This window comes from Zalophus californianus, chromosome 5 (assembly GCF_009762305.2).
Source record: "Zalophus californianus isolate mZalCal1 chromosome 5, mZalCal1.pri.v2, whole genome shotgun sequence".
Lineage (NCBI taxonomy): Eukaryota > Metazoa > Chordata > Mammalia > Carnivora > Otariidae > Zalophus > Zalophus californianus.
Genome location: NC_045599.1, coordinates 70923340 through 70942934, shown reverse-complemented (window position 1 = coordinate 70942934; position 19595 = coordinate 70923340). Strand labels below are relative to the sequence as shown.

Here is a 19595-nt window from a genome sequence, read left to right as displayed (position 1 = left end):
TAAATTTCCCTATTATTTATTAGATTGTTGTCCTTTTCACCCTCTAGGTCTGTAGATCTTTCCTTATATATTTAGGTGCTCTTTATGTTGGGTGCATAAATATTTACAAATGTTATATCCTCTTGTTAGATTGACCCCTTTATCATAGTCATAATGACCTTCTTTTTCTTTTATTACAGTCTTTCTCTTAAAGTCTATTTTGTCTGATACAAGAATGGCTACCCTCCTCTTTCCTCTGATTTCCACTGAATATCTTTTCCCACCCCCACTTTATTTTCAGTCTGTGTGTATTTTTTACATTTGGGGTAAGTCTCTTGTAGGCAGCATATATTATGGATCTTGTTTTTTGGTTTCTTTGTTTTGTTTTTTATATCCTCAGCTACTCCATGTTTCCTGCTTGGAGAATTTAACCCATTTGCATTTAAATTATTGCAGGTATATATTTATTGCCATTTAATTAATTGTTTTCTGGCTGTTTTGTAATTCCTTTCTTCTCTTGCTCTCTCCCTTGTAATTCGATGATTTATTCATAGTGGTATACTTAGATTCCTTTCTCTTTAACAGCGTATTGTAAGTTTATAACAACTTAAGGTTGAATGCATTCTAAAACTATATTTTTTCTCTCCCACCAAGTTTTATGTTTTGATACCACAACTGACATCTTTTTATCTGGTACATACATTGTTGTGCTATTGTGCCAAATTACTATGGAGTTTTTTTTTTTTAAGGTTTTATTTATTTGACAGAGAGAGACACAGCGAGAGAGGGAACACAAGCAGGGGGAGGGGGAGAGGGAGAAGCAGGCTTCCTGCAGAGCTGGGAGCCGGATGCGGGGCTCAATCCCAGAACCCTGGGATCATGACCTGAGCCGAAGGCAGATGCTTAATGACTGAGCCACCAGTCACCCCTACAATATAGTTATTTTTACTACTTTTGTACTTTAATCCTAATAATAACATTACAATAATAGATTATTCTGAATTTTACTATATATTTACCTTTACCAGTGAAATGTATACTTTATGTTTCCATGTTACTAATTAGCACCCTTTCATTTCAACTTAAAGAAGTCCCTTTAACATGTATTGTAAGGCCAGTCTAGTGATGAGAAACTTCTTTAGCTTTTTCTTGTATGGAAAATTCTTTCTCCCTTTCAGTTCTGAAAGACAACTTTGTGAGTTGGAGTGTTCTTGGTTGAAGATTGTGTTGTTTTTGTTTTTCCTTTAACACTTTGAATATATAGTCCCACTCTCCACTGGCCTGAAAAGTTTCTGCTGAAATATATGCTGATAATAATCTAATGGGAGTTTTTCTCTTGATGCTTTTAAGATTCTCTCCTTGTCGGGCGCCTGGGTGGCTCAGGTGGTTAAGCAACTGCCTTCGGCTCAGGCCATGATCCTGGAGTCCCGGCATCGAGTCCCACATCGAGTCCCGCATCGGGCTCCCTGCTCGGCGGGGAATCTGTTTCTCCCTCTGATCCTCTTCCCTCTCGTGCTCTCTCTCTCTCATTCGCTCTTTCTCAAATAAATAAAATCTTTAAAAAAAAATATATTCTCTCCTTGTCTTTAACTTTGGGGAAATTAATTATAATATGTCTTGGTATGGGCCTCTTGGATTTTCTCTTGTTTGGAACTTCACAGGATTCCTAAATCTGGATGTCTGTTTTCTTCCCCAGGATAATGAACTTTTCAGGCATAATTTTTCCAAATACTTTTCTGCTCCATTCTTCTCCTTCCGGAATCCCTATAGTACAGTTATCAGTCCAGTTGATGTTATCCTTTAAGTCCTTTAAGCCACCTTGTCTTTTTCATTCTTTGTCTTTTTTTGCTACTCTATCTGAATGAGTGTCCCTGTCCTGTCTTTGAGTACACTGATCTTTTCTTCTGCTTTACCTAGTCTGCTGTTGAACCTCTGTGTTGTATTTTTCAGTTGTTATTTTATCTTTTAGTTCTGTGATTTCCATTCAGTAGTCATATTTTTTGTTGTTTTGTCAAAATTTTCACTTTGGGGGCACCTGGGTGGCTCAGTTGTTTAAGCATCTGCCTTCTGCTCGGGTCATGATCCCAGGGTCCTGGGATGGAGCCCCATGTCAAGCTCCCTGCCTAGCAGGGAGTCTGCTTTTCCCTCTGCCCCTCCCCCTACCCATTCCTGCTCTCAAATAAAATATCTTTTAAAAAAAATTTTAACTTTGTGAGGGGAAGGGGGTGAGGGGATGGGTTGGCCTGGTGATGGGTATTAAAGAGGGCATGTTCTGAATGGAGCACTGGGTTTTATGCACAAACAATGAATCATGGAACACTACATCAAAAACTAATGATGTAATGTATGGTGATTAACATAACAATAAAAAATTAAAAAAAATTTTAACTTTGTTAATGCATTGTTCTTCTGACCTCAGTGAGCATATTTATGACCATTATTTTGAACTCTTCATCAAATCATTTATATTTCTGTTTCAGTAAGGATTTTTCTGAGGTTTTTATCTTGTTTACCCACTTGGAATATGTTCCTCCATCTCTTCATTTTCCTGTGATTGGTTTGTGTTAGATAAAACAGTCACCTCTCAGTCTTTCACTGTGGCCTCTTGTAGGAGATAAAAGTTATTGTTTACCCCTGCCCTAGCTGTTAGTTGTCTCTCCAGTTTTGTGATTGTCCAAAGAGCCTTTGTTCTTAGTGGCTTTATAGCAGTTAGGGTATTCCAGGACTTGTCAGTATCCCAAAAGGGAGGAACTCAGTATCTAGATTCAGTCTCAATAGAAGATGGACCCATAGGCAGCAGTTTTTAAAGTATGCAAATATAACTCTTTTAAGGGAAAACTGGGGCATGGGTATTTCTGTCTTTCCCTGTGCAGTGATCCTTGGGGTGATAGTCCATGAAGAATGCTTGCTTGTTACCATTCTGTTGAAGCTGTGGACACAAGCCTTCCTCACCACCAGAGCCAGACTATCAAGGGATATCTATCTTTTCTGGGGAGCAGCCACAAAACCTGGGGCTTAAATATGTACATAAGCTCCTCTCTCAAATACAAAAGTGACTGGGTTAAGTCAGGGCAAGAGTGCAAAGATGGTCCCTGCTGGCCTCCCTAGTATCTGGAGAGAATTGTTGACCCCTAGATGTGTGTTTAATTAGAAGCCTGCTCTTTAGACTGCAGTTATGATGATAGGCTAACAGGACTCTTTCATGGGAAGACTGGGTGTTTCTGTCTTCTGCCTCGGCACTGTGCCCTATGGTAGTAGCCAATTAAACACTGTTACTCCACTTGTGACTATTCCATGAGATCACAAAGTGTTCTGTATGTAGCTGTAGATTCAGTATGTCCATGGGAGGAGGCAAGTATGGGATCCTCCTCCATCACCATCTTGAACCAGGATCCCGAGTGCTTTTAAAAAAAAAAGATATATAACTAAAATGTATTTGACCCAATTTTGGATTTTGAGGAGGAAAAGGTAACTCAACATGAGATTCTCTCTAAATACCATTTATCTAGACATGTAGCTTTCAAGGGAAGAGATACAAAGAGGAAAACAGGGTCTTCCTTAAGGTGGAGGAGGTAAGAGTACCTCCCAAAAAATGCTTCTTTCTTCTGTATTCAAAACTAAGACCTGTGGGACTCTTCTTAATGAGAAGAATTGGAATCAAACCTTCTGGTAAGTTAATTCCTTAATGTCTTTCCCAGAATTATCATGTTTAAGAACTGAGATGCCCAGGTTGAATACGATCTGCCTGTCTGTGGTAAAAATACAAGTATCCAAAAGAATTACATTACCCAAATACCTTTCCAAGTAAGTGCACTGAACTGGGGAATAATACTGTGTGTCTGGGCGTTATAAATTCTAGAAACACAGGAGCTATATTTTCTAAATTTCAGTCATGGTAGCAAGAGAAGACAAAATGGCAGATTTCAGCAAGTTCAGTATATATTATCCATAGACCAAGAAAATTAATTAAGAAAACCCCAGCACATATAAAGACAAATGGAAAAAAATGGAAAATTATTAGGAGCATTAATGACAAGGACTCACTTATTTGGTATTAGAAAGCCCAACATGTCTTCCATAAAATAAACAAAATCTTTAGAACTTCCTGGAGTAATTTTTCCCCCATTTTATTGTTGTAATTGAAATACAACACTGTGACTTACGTATATTGTAAATTGATTACCACAAAAGCTGAGTTCACATTTGCCATTTCATATAGATAAAATAAAAAGAAAGCAAAAATTTCATATGCATCATGTTAGTGTTACCTACAGTCATTCCCCATCCTTCCCTACTTTTGGTAACCACAAATCTGATCTTTTTTTATTATTATTATTCATTCTATATAAGATTCTACCAAAAAGTGAAATCACACAGTATTTGTCTAGTTTAGTCTGACTTAGTTCACTTAGCAAAATGCCTTTGAGGTCCACCCACGTTACTACAAATGGCAGGATGCCCTCACTTTTTAGGGCTAAACAATATTCCCCTGTTTGTGTGTATGTGTGTATGTCAAAACTTTTATTCATCCATCCAATGATGGATACTGATGTTTCCATGTCTCTGCTATTGTAAATAATGCTGTTACAAACATGGTGGTAGAGATAATTTTTGTTTATTTTAGATATATTCCCAGAAGTAGAAATGCTGGATTATATGGTAGTTTTATTTTTTGAGGAGCCCTCATACTGTTTTCCATAGTGGCTGTCCCATTGTATAATCCCCCTAACAATGCACAAGTGTTCCTTTTCCCTACATTCTCACCAGCACTTGTTATCTGTCTTTTTGATGATGCCCAACAGACATGAGGTGATATCTTCTTGTGGTTTTGATTTTTATTTCTGTGATGACTAATGATGTTGAGCATCTTTTTGTATACCTCTCAGTCTCTTGTTTGTCTTCTTTGTAAAGATTTCTTTTGCTGTGAAGAAACTGGTATGACGTAGTTCCACTCTTTATTTTCCATTTTATTACATGTGCTTCAGATGACATATCCAAAGAATCATTGCCAAGATCCATGTCAAGGACATTTTTTCCTATCCTTTCTTCTAGGACTTTTATGGTTTCAGGTCTTACATTTAAGTCTTTAATCCAGTTTGAGTTCATTTTCATGAGTGGTATAAGATAGGGGTCTAGTTTCATTCTTTCATATGTGAATATCCAATTTTCTGCGCACCATTTATTGAAGAGACTGTCTTTTCTCCTTTGAGTTTCCTTGGCTCCCTTGTCAAATATTAGTTGACAGTACGTGTTTCAGTTTATTTCTGAGCTGTCAATTCTATTCCATGGGCCACTTTGTCTGTTTTTATGACAGTAGTATAGTGTTTAGATAGGTATAGCTTGCAGTCAGGAAGGGTGATGCCTCCTTCTTTGTTCTTTCTCAGAATTGTTAGGGCTATTTGGGGTCTTTTGTGGTTCCATATAAATTTTAAGAATGTCTCTCTTTCCCTTTTCTTTAAAAAATTGCCAAAAAAAGAAAAAAAGGGATCTTGATAGAGATCACATTGAATCTGTTAATGGATTTTGGTAGTATAGACATATTAACAATATCATTTCTTCTGATCCATGAATCCTGGATACTTTTCACCAGTGTCTTATAGTTTTCAGAGTAGAGATCTTTCACTACCCAGGTTAGGTTTATTCCTAAGTATTTTATTGTTCTCAATGTTAATGTAAATGCCATTGTTTTATTTCTTTTTCAAATAATTCATTGTTATTGTATGCAAAGGCTCCTGACATTTATATATGTTAATTTTATATCCTGCAACTTGACATTTTTTATTGTCTAATATTTAGGATTTTCTATATATAAAATCATGTCATCTGCAAATAGAGACAATTTTATTTCCTCCTTTCCAATTATGTTTCCTTTGTTTCTTTTTCTTGCCTTATTGTTCCAGTGAGGACTTTTAGTACATTATGTTGAATAGGAGTGGTGAGATTGGGCACCCTTGTCTTAATCCTGATCTTAGAGGAAAAGCTCTAAGTGAGTGAGTATGATGTTAACACTGGATTTGTCATATATAGTCTTTTGTATAGAAGGAATGTACCTCAACATAATAAATTTGTTAAGTTTTTTTTATCATAAATCAGTAGTGAATTTTGTCAGTAGTGAGGAGATAATTTTTTGTCTTTCATTCTAATGTGATGGGTCATGTTGATTGATTAGATATATGTTGAATTATCTTTGTATCCCAGGTAATCCCATTTGATCATGGTGAATGATACCTATAATGTGGTGTTGAATTCAATTTGCTCATTTTATTGATAATATTTGTATCTATATTGATCAGAGATAGGAATCTATAGTTTTCTAGTAATGTCCTTTTCCATCTTTGGTAGCAGGGTGATGCAGGCCTCATAAAATGAGTTTGGAAATGTTTCCCCCTCTTTGATTTTTTGGAAGAGTTTGAGAAGGAATTGTGTTGGTTCTTTAAATGTTTGTTAAAATGTACCAGTGAAGACATTTGGTTCTGGCTTTTCCTTATTGGGAGATTTTTTATTTCTCACTAGTAATTGGTCTATTCAGACTATCTCTTTCTGATAGTATGTTCTAAGAATTTTTCATTTCTTTAGGTTGTCCAGTATATTGACATATAGTTGTTCATAGCAGCCTCTTATGTTTTGTATTTCTGTAATGTTGCTGTTGTGATGTCTCCTTTCATGTCTATAATTTTTGTTTTCTGTGTTTTCTTTTTCCTCAGTTAGTCTAGCTAAAGATTTGTTGATTTTGTTTATCTTTTCTATTGTTTCCCTATTGTGTCCTTCTCTCTGCTAGTTTTGGGCTTAGTTTATTCTTCTTTTCCTTGTTCTCTAAGGCATAGCTTTAGGTTATTTGCGCTATTTCTTGCTTGTTAATGTAGGCATTGATGAACTTCCCTCTTAAAATTGCTTTCATGGCATCACTTAAGTTTTTGAATGTTGTATTTACATTTGATTTGTCTAAAGATACCTCCCCCCACCCCTTTAACTGGTTCTTTGGCTCTTCAGGAGAGTGTTAATTTCTAGGTATTTGTGGATTTTTGAGTTTTTCCCTTGTTGTTTATTTCTCGTTTTATAACATTCTGATCAGAGAGATGTGGTATGATTTCATTCTTCTTAATTTATTAAGACTTGTTTCATGGTCTAACATATGGCCTATCCTATGTTAGGATAATGTTAGAGAATTTTCCGTGTGCACTTGAAAAGAATGTGTATTTTGCTGTATTCAGATAAAAGTTTCTAGAATGGTCTATTGGGTCTACACTTTTGTTCTAATCCCATTTCCTTATTGATTCTTAGATGATCTATTCATTTTTGGGAGAGGGGTATCCAATTTCATAATGATTTATAACTGTTAAATCTACTTGATGGAGTGACCCCTTTTTCATTATGTAATGATCTTCTTTGCTCTTTTTACCATTTAAAAATTGTTGTGGCTGATATAACTATAGCTACCTCTGCTTTCTTTGATTAGCATTTGCTTGAAATCTTTTTCCATTGCTTCACTCTATGTGTACCTTTAATGCTGAAGAGAGTCTCTTGTTGGCAACATATCATTGGAACTTTTTTTTTTTTTTAAATCCATTCAGCCATTCTATGTCTTTGGAGAATTTGATCTGCTTAAAATAATTCTTGATACGTAAGGATTTACTCTTGTCATTTTGTAGATCCATTGTTCCTTGCTTCTTTTCCTGTGTTTTTGGTGTTTTGATGTCTTGTGCTTTCTTTGACTTTATCACATTCTTTTATATATTTACTACACATCTTTCCTTTGTGGTTACCATGAGGCTTACATAAAATATCCTCAAATTACAACACCCTAACTTCTCTCCCCCCTTACATTTTAGGTTATTATTGTGTAATAATAATAATAACAGATTACCACAGTTTATTTTTTACTATGTTTTTTAACTTTTAAATTTAATTTGAAAATGATTTACATACCACCATAACCATTTGACAGAATCCAACTTTGATTATATATGTACTATGACCAGTGGGTTTTACCCTGCCTTCTTATATTTTTATGATGTTAATGAGTATCATTTTATTGCTATTCAAGGAATACCCTTTAGAGTTTCTTACAAGGCAGGTCAGGTCTAGTGGTTATGAATTCCCTCAGCTTTTGTTTGTTTGGGAAAGTCTTCATCCCTCCTTTATTTCTAAAGAATAGCATTGCCATGTACAGTATTCTTGGTTGACAGATTTTTTTTTAATATTTTGAATATGTCATTTCATGATCTGAACTGAAAAGTTTCTTTTGGGAAATCTCCCAATAGTCTTATTAGGGGTTCACTTATATTTGAGTTCTTTCTTTTCTCTTACTGCTTTTAAATTGCTTGACTTTTGACCATTTAATTATAATGTGTCTTGATGGAGCCCTATTTGGGGGTCTTTAGGGCCTCTTGGATCTAGAGGTCTATTTCTCTTCCCAGGTTTGGGAAGTTTGGGGCCATTAGTGCTTTAAATACACTTTCTATCCCTTTCTCTTCTCTTCCTGGAATTCTTGTAATGTGAATATTGTTTCTTTTCATTGTGTCTTATGTGTCCCATAGGCATTCTTCAGTCTTTTTGTTCCTCTCGTGGGATAATTTCCAATGTTCCATTTTCAGGTTGCTGATTTTCTAGTCCAATAAACTTCCTTAAGAGGATTATTTTGAGTTCATTGACAGTTCATAGATTTCTAAGATCAGTTATTAGTTTTTTTAATAGTGTTATACTTATCTGATTTTTTGTGATCCCCTTGATTTATTACATTGATATCTACACATTTGAGTAAGTGATCTCCTCTTCCAGACTTTTCCAGATTTGCTTTGTTAGAGACAGTTCTTTACTTGTCAGCTTACTTTGGATTTCTGGATGTGTTGGCAGGTAGGGACTAATTTTCATCAAGGTAACTAAGTTCTGAGGTCATATGGGGGGTGCATTGTGTGCCCTGACTTGGGCAGAAATCCTGGCTGTAGGACCTTGAATCAGGCTTACCAGATAGCTGGGACAGGGTGTGATACTCAACAATAGATGGGACTATAAATTAGCTTCTCTGCCCCACTGAGGCAGCAAGACAGGACCCAGCGCCTACACAGTTATCAGGTAAGAGTGTACACTGAATATCGTAGTCAAGTGGGACCACTGGTTTTGCTCTACAGACAGGAAAAGCCTTCAGTTTTGTAGTCTTCAAGTGCCACTGTAAGCTCTGTAGTTTCCTGGGTGCTCTGGTAAGGTTTCTGGGTTGGTGGGCCAAAGGCTGATTTTTTTCCCTAACTGGGCACAGGAGAAGCAGCTCCAAGGTTACTAATGTTCTTTGTGGTCTTAAGTTGACCTATGCCCTGAGTTCCCTGCTTGAACAGGACTACTGTTTTTGCTCTAGGGGTGTTGAGCAGTGCCCACACTCGGCTTGAGACTTGCAGGATTATAGACCTTCCATGTATTCTTGCCACCTCTTTCTCTCAAATGGGGCTGCGGCTACACTCCACTGTAGGTAGGGCTATGACTTACTTTGCCTGGGTGTGCGCAGATCAGGCTACAGCACCAGCGAAATTCCTGGCGTGCGGACCTGAATTATGTAGACCTGCACCTCACTGAGTTCCCTGGTCAGAGAGCAAATGAGTAAAACCAGTGATGGGAATACAACTTGTGTCAGAAAAAAGGGGAAGTGTTCCCAATTCTTCCCTCCAGAGCCCAGTTGGATTCCCAGGGATGAAACCAGAGTAAGGGTTCCTACAAAATGACAATGCTGGGGGTTGGAGGACAGTTGCTGGAACTCACTCCAGTGGTCCCTTTTTGAACAGGGGTCTCAGGAGAGACCCCTTAGTGTGGTGTCAGGATGGCTTGGGCAACGTGATCACTGTGTAGCTGCTTTTCTTACCTTTCTAATGCAGTCTGTCCTGGTCTCTGTGTTACCTGGGGGTGCTTCAGCCTCATGCCCATGTTCTGTGACTCCCTCAGTAGCATCTTGTCTGTGAATAGTTGTGAGGGTGACTGAAGTCTGTAATGACAAATGTCTCCATTTTGGTGACATAATACCTCTCTCTTTGGAGGCAGTTCTTAAATACTCTGATGGTTATTTTTTAGTTTATTTGTTTTCAGTCAAAACTAAAATAATAGTGTCTAATTGAGTAATGTGGACCTAGCTTTGACCTTCTTTACTTGAAGGTCTTTTCAGATTGTGAAGCAGTTCCTAATTGTCCAGTCTGCCATTATATTATGAAGAACATGAAACATTTTCCTTTACCACCAATGCAAGCATATCAAAGTAAAACTGATAGAATTCTAAGGATTAAAGAAGTATGCTGGGAAGAATATTAATTTAGGACTTAAACAGAAACCTAAAATTGTGATTTTTTTTTTTTTTGGTATTATACAAGTCAAACTCAGCAAGCCTCAGATGCCTCTGCTATGAAAAAGATATTAAAAGGATGAAATAAATATACATAGGTGGTAATAAATATCAGTATACAGATGTAGTAAGGAAGGGTAATAGCTAAAACTTTTGTGGGTACAATGTCACTTTGGTTTTATCTGACAGGAAGAAATGACGAGAAACCTTAGAGTAGGCCCACTATATGATTTTTCACCAAGACCAGAAATGATATACATCAATTCAATTCATATTACTCTGGTAATCAAAACTAGTCACATGACTAAATACAGATGCCAAGTCTGGGAAATTGCTAATCAGGTAGCCATTGCTGCTGTGAGTCTTAAGTTTTCTTAGCCCAGGAATTAGAACATTGGATTTAGCAGTTACAAAAGGAAAATTTACCTGTTTTGTTCCATTTCTCCTTTCATTATTTTCCTTTTTTTCCAGGTCCTAGAGCCAGACCTCATCCTGTTTTCTTTGGATATTCCTGGAAGCTAATTATCTTTTAAACAAGTATCAGAAGGTATGCAAAAGTGTTACTGTGTTACAACTGACCATATGTATTTCAATAGAATCTAAAAGATAAACTTATTTTAGAATCAAGACATTTATACAGGTACTTAATTAGCTATAACCTTCTGACCCCAAAAATAAATCATAATCACCATGTTCATCTTGAAGCAGAAAATGGTATCAAAAAGGTATTTATGAGTAACACATATTATGCATTGTGGGGAGGCCTTAGATTACTTTTCTATAAAAGTACTGAATAAGCTACTTGGAAGGAAGCTAATGAGAACAGGTACTGGTTACTTACAAATTTTAAATTGAAAACTTTAAAAATCTTTTTATGGAACAGGAACTAGAAAAAAAAAAAAACTCAAACATGCCCAGGGAACATTAAATTATGCAAATTAAAGTTAACATCTAGATATACTTTTTTGTGGTAATTAATTGCAATATTTTGTTTAACAAAAAAATCAACATAACAAAATTTTAAGAAAGTAAGATTCAAACACTGTTAAATCGATTTCTGGAATCTCAGTGCAAGTAATTAACTGCTGGAAAACACACACACTACTGTACAATCACATAAACCAGACACTCAGGGGTGAACGTGCCAAAGAAAAATGAAGACAGATTTAAGCAAGAATAAAAACAGTAAATGAAAATTGCAGTATTATTGAGATCTAAAAGGTCCTAACAGTTCTACATGCAGCGTCTGTAGCATGAAGGAACACAATTATTTACATATAAACGGTCTGCTTACATACAACGATCACATAAGTGTCTACATTATACTGCAAATGTCATGAAAGAAATACAACTGATTGATATGCAGAATGTTTGCCAGGATGGTGACAGCCAAAGTAAGTTCAAAGTCACAGGAAATGTTGTCATCAGCCTAGTGTAAAAATGTACAATTACTTGCTATTCTCTTTCTGTTTAAAGGTGACTACTATCTTTTCCCTAGGCTACTTGTTCACTGTAGCTTATTATCATTACAAAGTATTAAAATGGATTAGCTTTCCCATATTTTGTTCCTATTGGGAAGGGCATGTTTTAGACAGCTCACTGACAAGATTTTTGAAAAAGCATTTATTTCTCTACCAAAAATTACCAGACAGCTTGTTTTTGAGAATAAAAATCTCTAAATGGTATGCTTGCAAATTCTTCTTTCCTGATAAGTTCATTTAATGTTAAAAAAAAAAAGAGAGAAGTGAGCAGTATCTAATTAATATCTTCTAATGCCCAACTAATGTCAAGCATGACTCCAATTTATAACTGAACTGTATTTTTACATTGAAAAATTCAATTACATTTACTGACAGACTTTGAAATGCCACATTATTTATATTGGCAAACTTTGCAGGCTCACGGTATATTTATTAACATTCTTTCCACAGAATAAAGCATATATACAATACAGATCACTGCATTCTTCATTTTTTAATCTTTCAAAGTGATATGTATATCTACCAGAGCAGCAAGGGGCTGCTTCATCCTAAGAGAGCCAAAAGACCAAATGGAGGCAGGCATTAATGTGCCCCTTCCTTTTAATTCTCCAGGCAAAACAAGGTAACCTTGACATTTCACTATCCTCTCTGGCTCCTGCTTTTTTTACTCTTTCTCTGGTGCTTCCCCCTCAGCCCCTCCCCACTCCATCCCTGTTCCTACAAGCATACAGTACAACCATAGGGCCCTCTGTGCACACATCAACAATATTGAGCTGTGAAGAGGTTCAATTGCCACATTGGTGACTCAGTTGCAATGCACAAATCATTTACTACGATAGCTTGAGGACATGACAATGACAGAGAGACATCTGGGATGGGAGGCAAAAAAAGGGGGGGTTTATTCACAGCTGGTACATTAGTCCTGCTAGCCACTAGACCACCACAGTGTCCCCAGTTTCCTTTCCCTTTTTTTCTGCCTGCTTCCTGCTGTCAGCTGCCAAAAGATATCTGTTCTCACCCTTTGCTGAATGAAAAGGTGCTAATGCATGACTTCAGGATATGTCAGAACATACAGTACTTACAAGTGTTTGGAGATGCAGCCAACCTGACCATGGGGAAAAGAAATGAGTAACCAAAGAGCAACTGTCTTGAAAAGGGCGATTCCTTTTCTTTGTACACTGTAGGGGTCTTCCTTAGCTTTAAGTCACCTAGTTCCCTTTCCCTGCACAAGATATCCAATGTCTTTAGCAATCCTGAGTATCATAGTATTTCTGTAATCTGACCATGGCAAATATACCAACTAACATAAAAGATAACTCAAAATTACAGGATTACTGTAGGAATACTAGTTTTTTTTCTTTTTATATGCACAGGAAGAGACAAAATTAGAAGGGGAATGAAACAGACATTGTACTTTGCTCATGATCACTGTAACTGGATAAGTCATTATCTATTACTGAAATGCTTATCTCTTCTCAGCTAACACCTAGTATACAGGTGTTCACTCACCTCTAAGAAAAAGGAATTCCCCTTGGAACTGGCAAAATCTGAACAACTCCTTTAACATCCAGACTTGACATTTAAAGCTCTGATAGTATAGCCAGGAGCATGGTACAACTCCCCCAGCCCACCTATTGCCTCAGTGAGTCAGGAATGAGTCCCTAGCACATCCTGGGACACCCCTCAACAGTGCTTATTACAGCCCCAGCCATCTTACCACCAAGGTGACACAGTCTCAAGGCACCCCAGAACACTCCAAACCTCTACCATTTTGGGTCCAGCTACCCCACCTGCATGCCCTAGAAGACCACTTCAGCTCCACCCTAAATCACCAGGCATATATGGGGACTGACCACAGTCAAGGTCATTCCTTCAAGTTTAGGAGAAGTAGCTGTTCTGCCTCATTTACGGAAACACAGAAAATGAAGCAAAATGAGACAGAGGGATAAGTTCCAAAAGAAAGAACAAAACAAAAACCTCAGAAAAAGTACTAAAGGGATTGGCTATCACCAATCCCCATGATAAAGAGTTCCAAAATTATGGTCATAAAGATGCTCATCAGACTGGAAAAAAAGAGTGTATGAACTCAGTGAGAACTTCAACAAATACATAGAGAATATAAAAAAGAAGCAGAGTTGAAGTGAAAAACTTAAGGGAATCAGCAGTAGATACACTACACTAAAAAATGGATATTCAATAGATGAAGAAAAAGCATGTGCCAAAGTACAACATCCATTCATGATAAAAACCCTGATCAAAGTGAGGTTAGAGAGAACATACCTCAACTTAACAAAAAGGCCATATATAACATATCCACAGCTAACATACTCACGGTGAAAAACTAAGAGCTCTTCCCTAACGTCAAGAACAAGACAAGGATGTCCTCTTTTCCTACTTTTATTCAACATAGTACTGGAAGTCCTCACTACAGCAACCAGACAAGAAAAAGAAATCAAAGGGATCCAAATTCGTAAGGAATAAAACTGTCGTTCTTTTTAGACAATATGATACTATAAACAGAAAACCCTATAAGACTCCACCAAGAAACAATTAGAAGTAATGAATGAATTGAATAAAGTTGTAGGATACATAATTCATAAAAAGAAATCTACTGTACCTGTAGAAACTAATGATGAAGTAGTAGAGAAATTAACAATTCTATATACAATTGAACCAAAAATAATAAAATACCTAGGAATAAACTTAACCAAACCAAATAAACTTAACCAGGAGCTATACTCTGAAATCCATAAAATACTGGTGAAAGAAATTGACAATGACACAAATGAAAAGACCTACAATGTTCTTGGATTGGAAAAATTATTATAATGTTCATACTACCTAAAGCAATCTACCGATCCAATGCAATCCCTATCAAAATACCAACAGCGTTTTTCACAGACCTAGAACAAATAATTCTAAAATTTTTATGGAACTATAGAAGACCATGAATACCAAAGCAATCTTAGGAAGGAAGAACAAACCGGAGGTATCACAATCCCTGGTTTCTAGATATACTGCAAAACTGTAGTCATCAAAACAGTATGGTACTGGCACAAAAATAGATACATAGAACAGGATGGAGAGCCCATAAATAAGCCCACAATTATATGGTTAATGTATGACAAAGGTGTTACAAATGTACAATGGGGAAGAGGTAGTGTCTTCAAAAAATTGTGCTGGGAAAACCAGACCGCTATATGCAAAAGAATGAAACTGAAACACTTCCCGACACCATACACAATAATAAACCAAAATGGATAAAAGACCTAAATGTGAGACATGAAACCATAAAACTCCTAGAAGAAAACATATGCCATAATCTATTTGACATTGGCCTTACAGACATTTTTCTAGATATGTCTGCTCAGGTAAGAAAACAAAAGCAAAAATTTATCAGGACTACACCAAACTAAAAAGCTTTTGCACAGCTAAGGAAAACAACAAAATTAAAAGGCTATCTACTGAATAGGAGAAGAAATTTGCAAATAATATATCTGATAAGGGGCTAATATACAAAATACATAAAGACCTTATACAAGTCAATGGCAAAACCCAAATAATCCAATTAAAAATACGCAGGGGATCTGAACAGATATTTTTCCAAAGAGAACATACAGACAGCCATTAGCTACATGAAAAGATGCTCCACATCACTAGTCATCAGGGAAATGCAAATCAAAACCACAATGAGGTATCACCTCATGCCTGTCAGCATGGCTAGTATCAGATTAGAAATGAGTTGGCAAGGATATGGGGGAGAAAAAGGAACCCTCATGCACTCTTGGTAGGAGTGTAAATTAGTACAGCCACTGCAGAAACCTGGAAATTCCTCAAAAAAAAATAGAAATACCACATGATCTAGTAATTACACTACTGGATACTGACTCAAAGAAAACAAAAACATATATTTGAAAAAATATATATGCATCCCTATGTTTGTTGCAGCATTATTTACAATAGCCAAGATATGGAAGCAACCCAAATGTCCATCGATAGATGAATGGATAAAGAAAATATGGTGTATATATATAATAAAGTGTTATTTAGTCATAAAAAAGAATGAGATCTTGACATGTATAACAACATTGATGAACCTAGAGTGTGGTACTATGCTAAGTAAAACAAGGCAGAGAAAGACAAATACCATAGGCTTTCATTTTATGTTGAATCTACAAAACAAATGGCAAAAGAAAGCAGAAACAGACCCATAAATACAGAGAACAAGATGGTAGTCACCAAAATGTCAGGGGAGAGTGTGGGGGGGTAAATCGGTAAAGGGGGGTATGGGAGGTACACATTTCCAGTTAGAGAGGGATTAAGTCATGAGGATGAAAGGTACAGGATAAGGGTAATAGTCAATGGTATTGTAATACTATTGTATGGTGACAGTAACTACATTGTGGTGAGGATAGCAAAATGTATAGGGAAGTTGAATCATTATGTTGTATACCTGTCATGAAACATAAACAGAAATTTTTCAATGGTCAAGTTATTGCTTGACCATATGGACAGAATGAATGTTTTCCCACAATCTTGTCTAAACATAAGTAGAAACTTTTCAATAGTCATTAATTTTAATATGGTCTATGCATTATAACTGTGATTCAAGTTGATTTAGTTCATGTTACTAAGAGTTTTGCGAGTCGTGATTTATAGTATTTTTTAAATGCAAGTATCTTATAAAGGACATAATCTTTGAAAATTTCCTTCAATTCCATTCCCTATCAATAGTCATTCAATAAACTTAACTAGCAAAATTTGGATTGATTTCTCATGACATAATAATCATAAATATAAGGCAGAACTCAGAAAATCTTTAAAAAAATATTTTATGTATTTATTTGACAGAGAGAGACACAGTGAGAGAGGGAACACAAGCAGGGGGAGTGGGAGAGGGAGAAGCAGGCTTCCCGCAGGATAGGGAGCCAGACGCAGGGCTCAATCCCAGGACCCCGGGATCATGACCTGAGCCGAAGGCAGATGCTTAACAACTGAGCCACCCAGGCACCCCAGAACTCAGAAAATCTTATAAAGATAAATGTAAACTATTAAACACAAAACACATACTTCAGGATAACAGCCTTCAAATACAAAAATCTAATTCTTCTGCTATTTATTTGTTTAAATTCTAATGTATGAATTGTATGTTCCCAGAAATTATTCTTAGTCTATGTCATTATTAAAAATCCTTAGCATAGGGGCACCTGCCTGGCTCAGTCGTTAAGCGTCTACCTTTGGCTCAGGTCATGATCCCAGGACCCTGGGATTGAGCCCTGCGTCAGGCTCCCTGCTCAGCGGGAAGCATGCTTCTCCCTCTCCCTCTGCTGCTCCCCCTGCTTGTGTTCCCTCTCTCACTATATCTCTGTCAAATAAATAAATAAATAAATAAATAAATAAATAAATAAATAAAATCTTTTAAAAAAATTATTAGCATAAACACCAAATGTATACTGTCCGACACCTCATTTCTCATACCTAAGCTTTGCAAGAGATCATGAACAATTTTGTGGTCTAGTATGGCACAATTAAATGATGATTAGGCCAACTCCCCCCAAAAGAGATGATCATCAAACAATTTAGCTAACAATACAGTACTAGGAGTAAGTATAAACTATAGGCTGCATATCTCTAACACTGTAACTCACTAAGAATAATAAGAAAAAAATATGCATGTTATTTAAAAAGTTACCCATATGTAACACTAAGATTCAGTAAAACATTTTCTCACCAAATTTTTAAAAAAGTATTCCTTGGGAGTAAAGTTCCTCAACTCTACCTATGTATAAGATTTGGATATAATACAGAGTACAGAGTTAATGATAGTTGGACTGTATCAGTAATTTTAATCATTATTATTTTGACAGCATTCACATGGTCAAAACTAATCAATGAAAACAAAGAATTGGAACACAAGCAGCCTAACTAAAAAGCAAGTTTTGTTAATTAACTCAAGTATGTTCTATGGGAGAAATGTTAACAGAATACCCAAGAAAAGGAACATGAAATATATAATTTGGAGTGTTTTGAAGTAGCAACCACATAAAGTCAGAGCTTTGAAGTAAAATGTATGCTAAAGACTGTTATCAATCAGCCCATTGGACAATACTGTGGAAAAAAATTCACTTAACCATGAGAATTTTATCTTTTTTCCAAGTTCTTGATATAAACAAGCATACAATAGTTCCTAGTCCTTGAAGTGAAAAGAGTATTATGTGGAAATATAAAGCTTTGAAGAATACCATAAAAAAATATGAGTTGAAATTCAAATATCACATGCAAATAAGAAAGCCAGCAATCTTTTCAGGTATGCATATTTTTGTGGATTTGTTCATAACACATGCAATGCCAGTAGCCCTTCTTAAGGGAAACTGCCCCATTTACAGCCCTTGTAGGAAAGTCAGGTCAACTAGCCATGTGACTTCACTCTTTCTCTTGGTCACAGCACCTTTGGCCAACACATTGCATGAGTTAATCTGGCAAGCTAGTTAGACAGTTCAGGAAGTGGAGTGGTAGAATGGCATCCCACAAATATGCAAAGAATGGCCCATCCTCGTCTATGAATAAGCTACAATGAAGAGGAAACTGAATCCATGAGTTAAAAAATTAGTGTGATGACCCACAAAATCCTGTGCTGAGGTCCATCAAGGGATCCTGGAACCAGTCTGTTATAGATTCTTGGCCCTGCTATGTTTCTTGCTCACCGTACAGAATCTCTGGTCCTTTTATGACAATATTTGCATTATCCCCTCTTGAACAAACCAATAAGCCCTATTTCTATACACCCAAAATAATCTCACTAAAATACCTCTTCAGATATATAGCAATGCCACCAAGAACATTCGCTTTGTATGCTCCTTTAATTCTCCCTTTCCTATCATAGCAGATACTCACTTTCTTATTAAGGTTTTTTTTAATTTTTATTTTTTATATTTGCATAACTTTATTATGTTCAGTTAGCCACTGTATAGTACATCATTAGTTTTTGATGGAGTGTTCAATGATTCATTAGTTGCGTATAACACCCAGTGCTCATCACAACATGTGCCCTCCTTAATACCCATCACCTTGTTACCTCATCCACCCACCCCCTCCCCTCTGAAACCCTCAGTTTGTTTCCCAGGGTCCATAGTCTCTCATAGTTCATCTCCCTCTCTGATTTCTCCCCCTTCAGATTTATATGCAGATTCATTAACATATAACCCATTCTCTCAAACTTTCTCTCTTTAGTGACACAGTAGGAGAACTTGTTCCACTTTGAGAAGCAAGCTGACACTTTTCCTCTTCCTGTATATTTTCTCCTCCTGATCTTTTTATACAAACTATTCATTCTCCTTGCTCACAGTCAACCTGATTTCCTTTTTATATGCAACCTTCAAGTTAACTGAGAATGAAACTAATTAATTAGCATGCTTGATTTTCAATCTTTACTGTCTTCCAAGGAAATATAACTGGCGTTGATATATGAAAAAGATATATTAACTACCTTTATGTGCTGTTGAATCCTTTTATATTAATTACTGTGCTGCCTTATGTTTTATTCATATATGAAAATTGTTTGCATTAGCACATATTTTCCCAATAAAATTATAAATAATGAAGGATAGAAATGCCTTATTATATCAAATAAAGCCTACTGCTATATTAACTTTTGTCCAAAAGTTAGTAGTGAATAGTAATACATAAAACACTCTAGCTCTTTTTAAAGACATCCAAATATGCACTAAAAACATTCAGAGTGTTTTTGCTATAATGCAAAAATTACAAATTTCACTTGTTACTCTGAAAATTGTCTTCTAAAAAGTATTTTTAGATTT

At 36.2% G+C, this 19595-nt stretch overlaps 1 long non-coding RNA gene across 1 annotated transcript in view; it reads left to right on the top strand.

Annotated features, from left to right (window-relative positions):
* The first annotated feature begins 3334 nt into the window (after nucleotides 1-3334).
* The window catches only part of LOC113929502, a 28850-nt gene continuing 12589 nt past the window's right edge, over nucleotides 3335-19595 (top strand). Inside the window, exons 1-2 of the long non-coding RNA XR_003522216.1 lie at nucleotides 3335-3648; nucleotides 10769-10844. This is a non-coding gene — a long non-coding RNA (uncharacterized LOC113929502). The remainder of the gene's footprint in view (nucleotides 3649-10768; nucleotides 10845-19595) is intronic.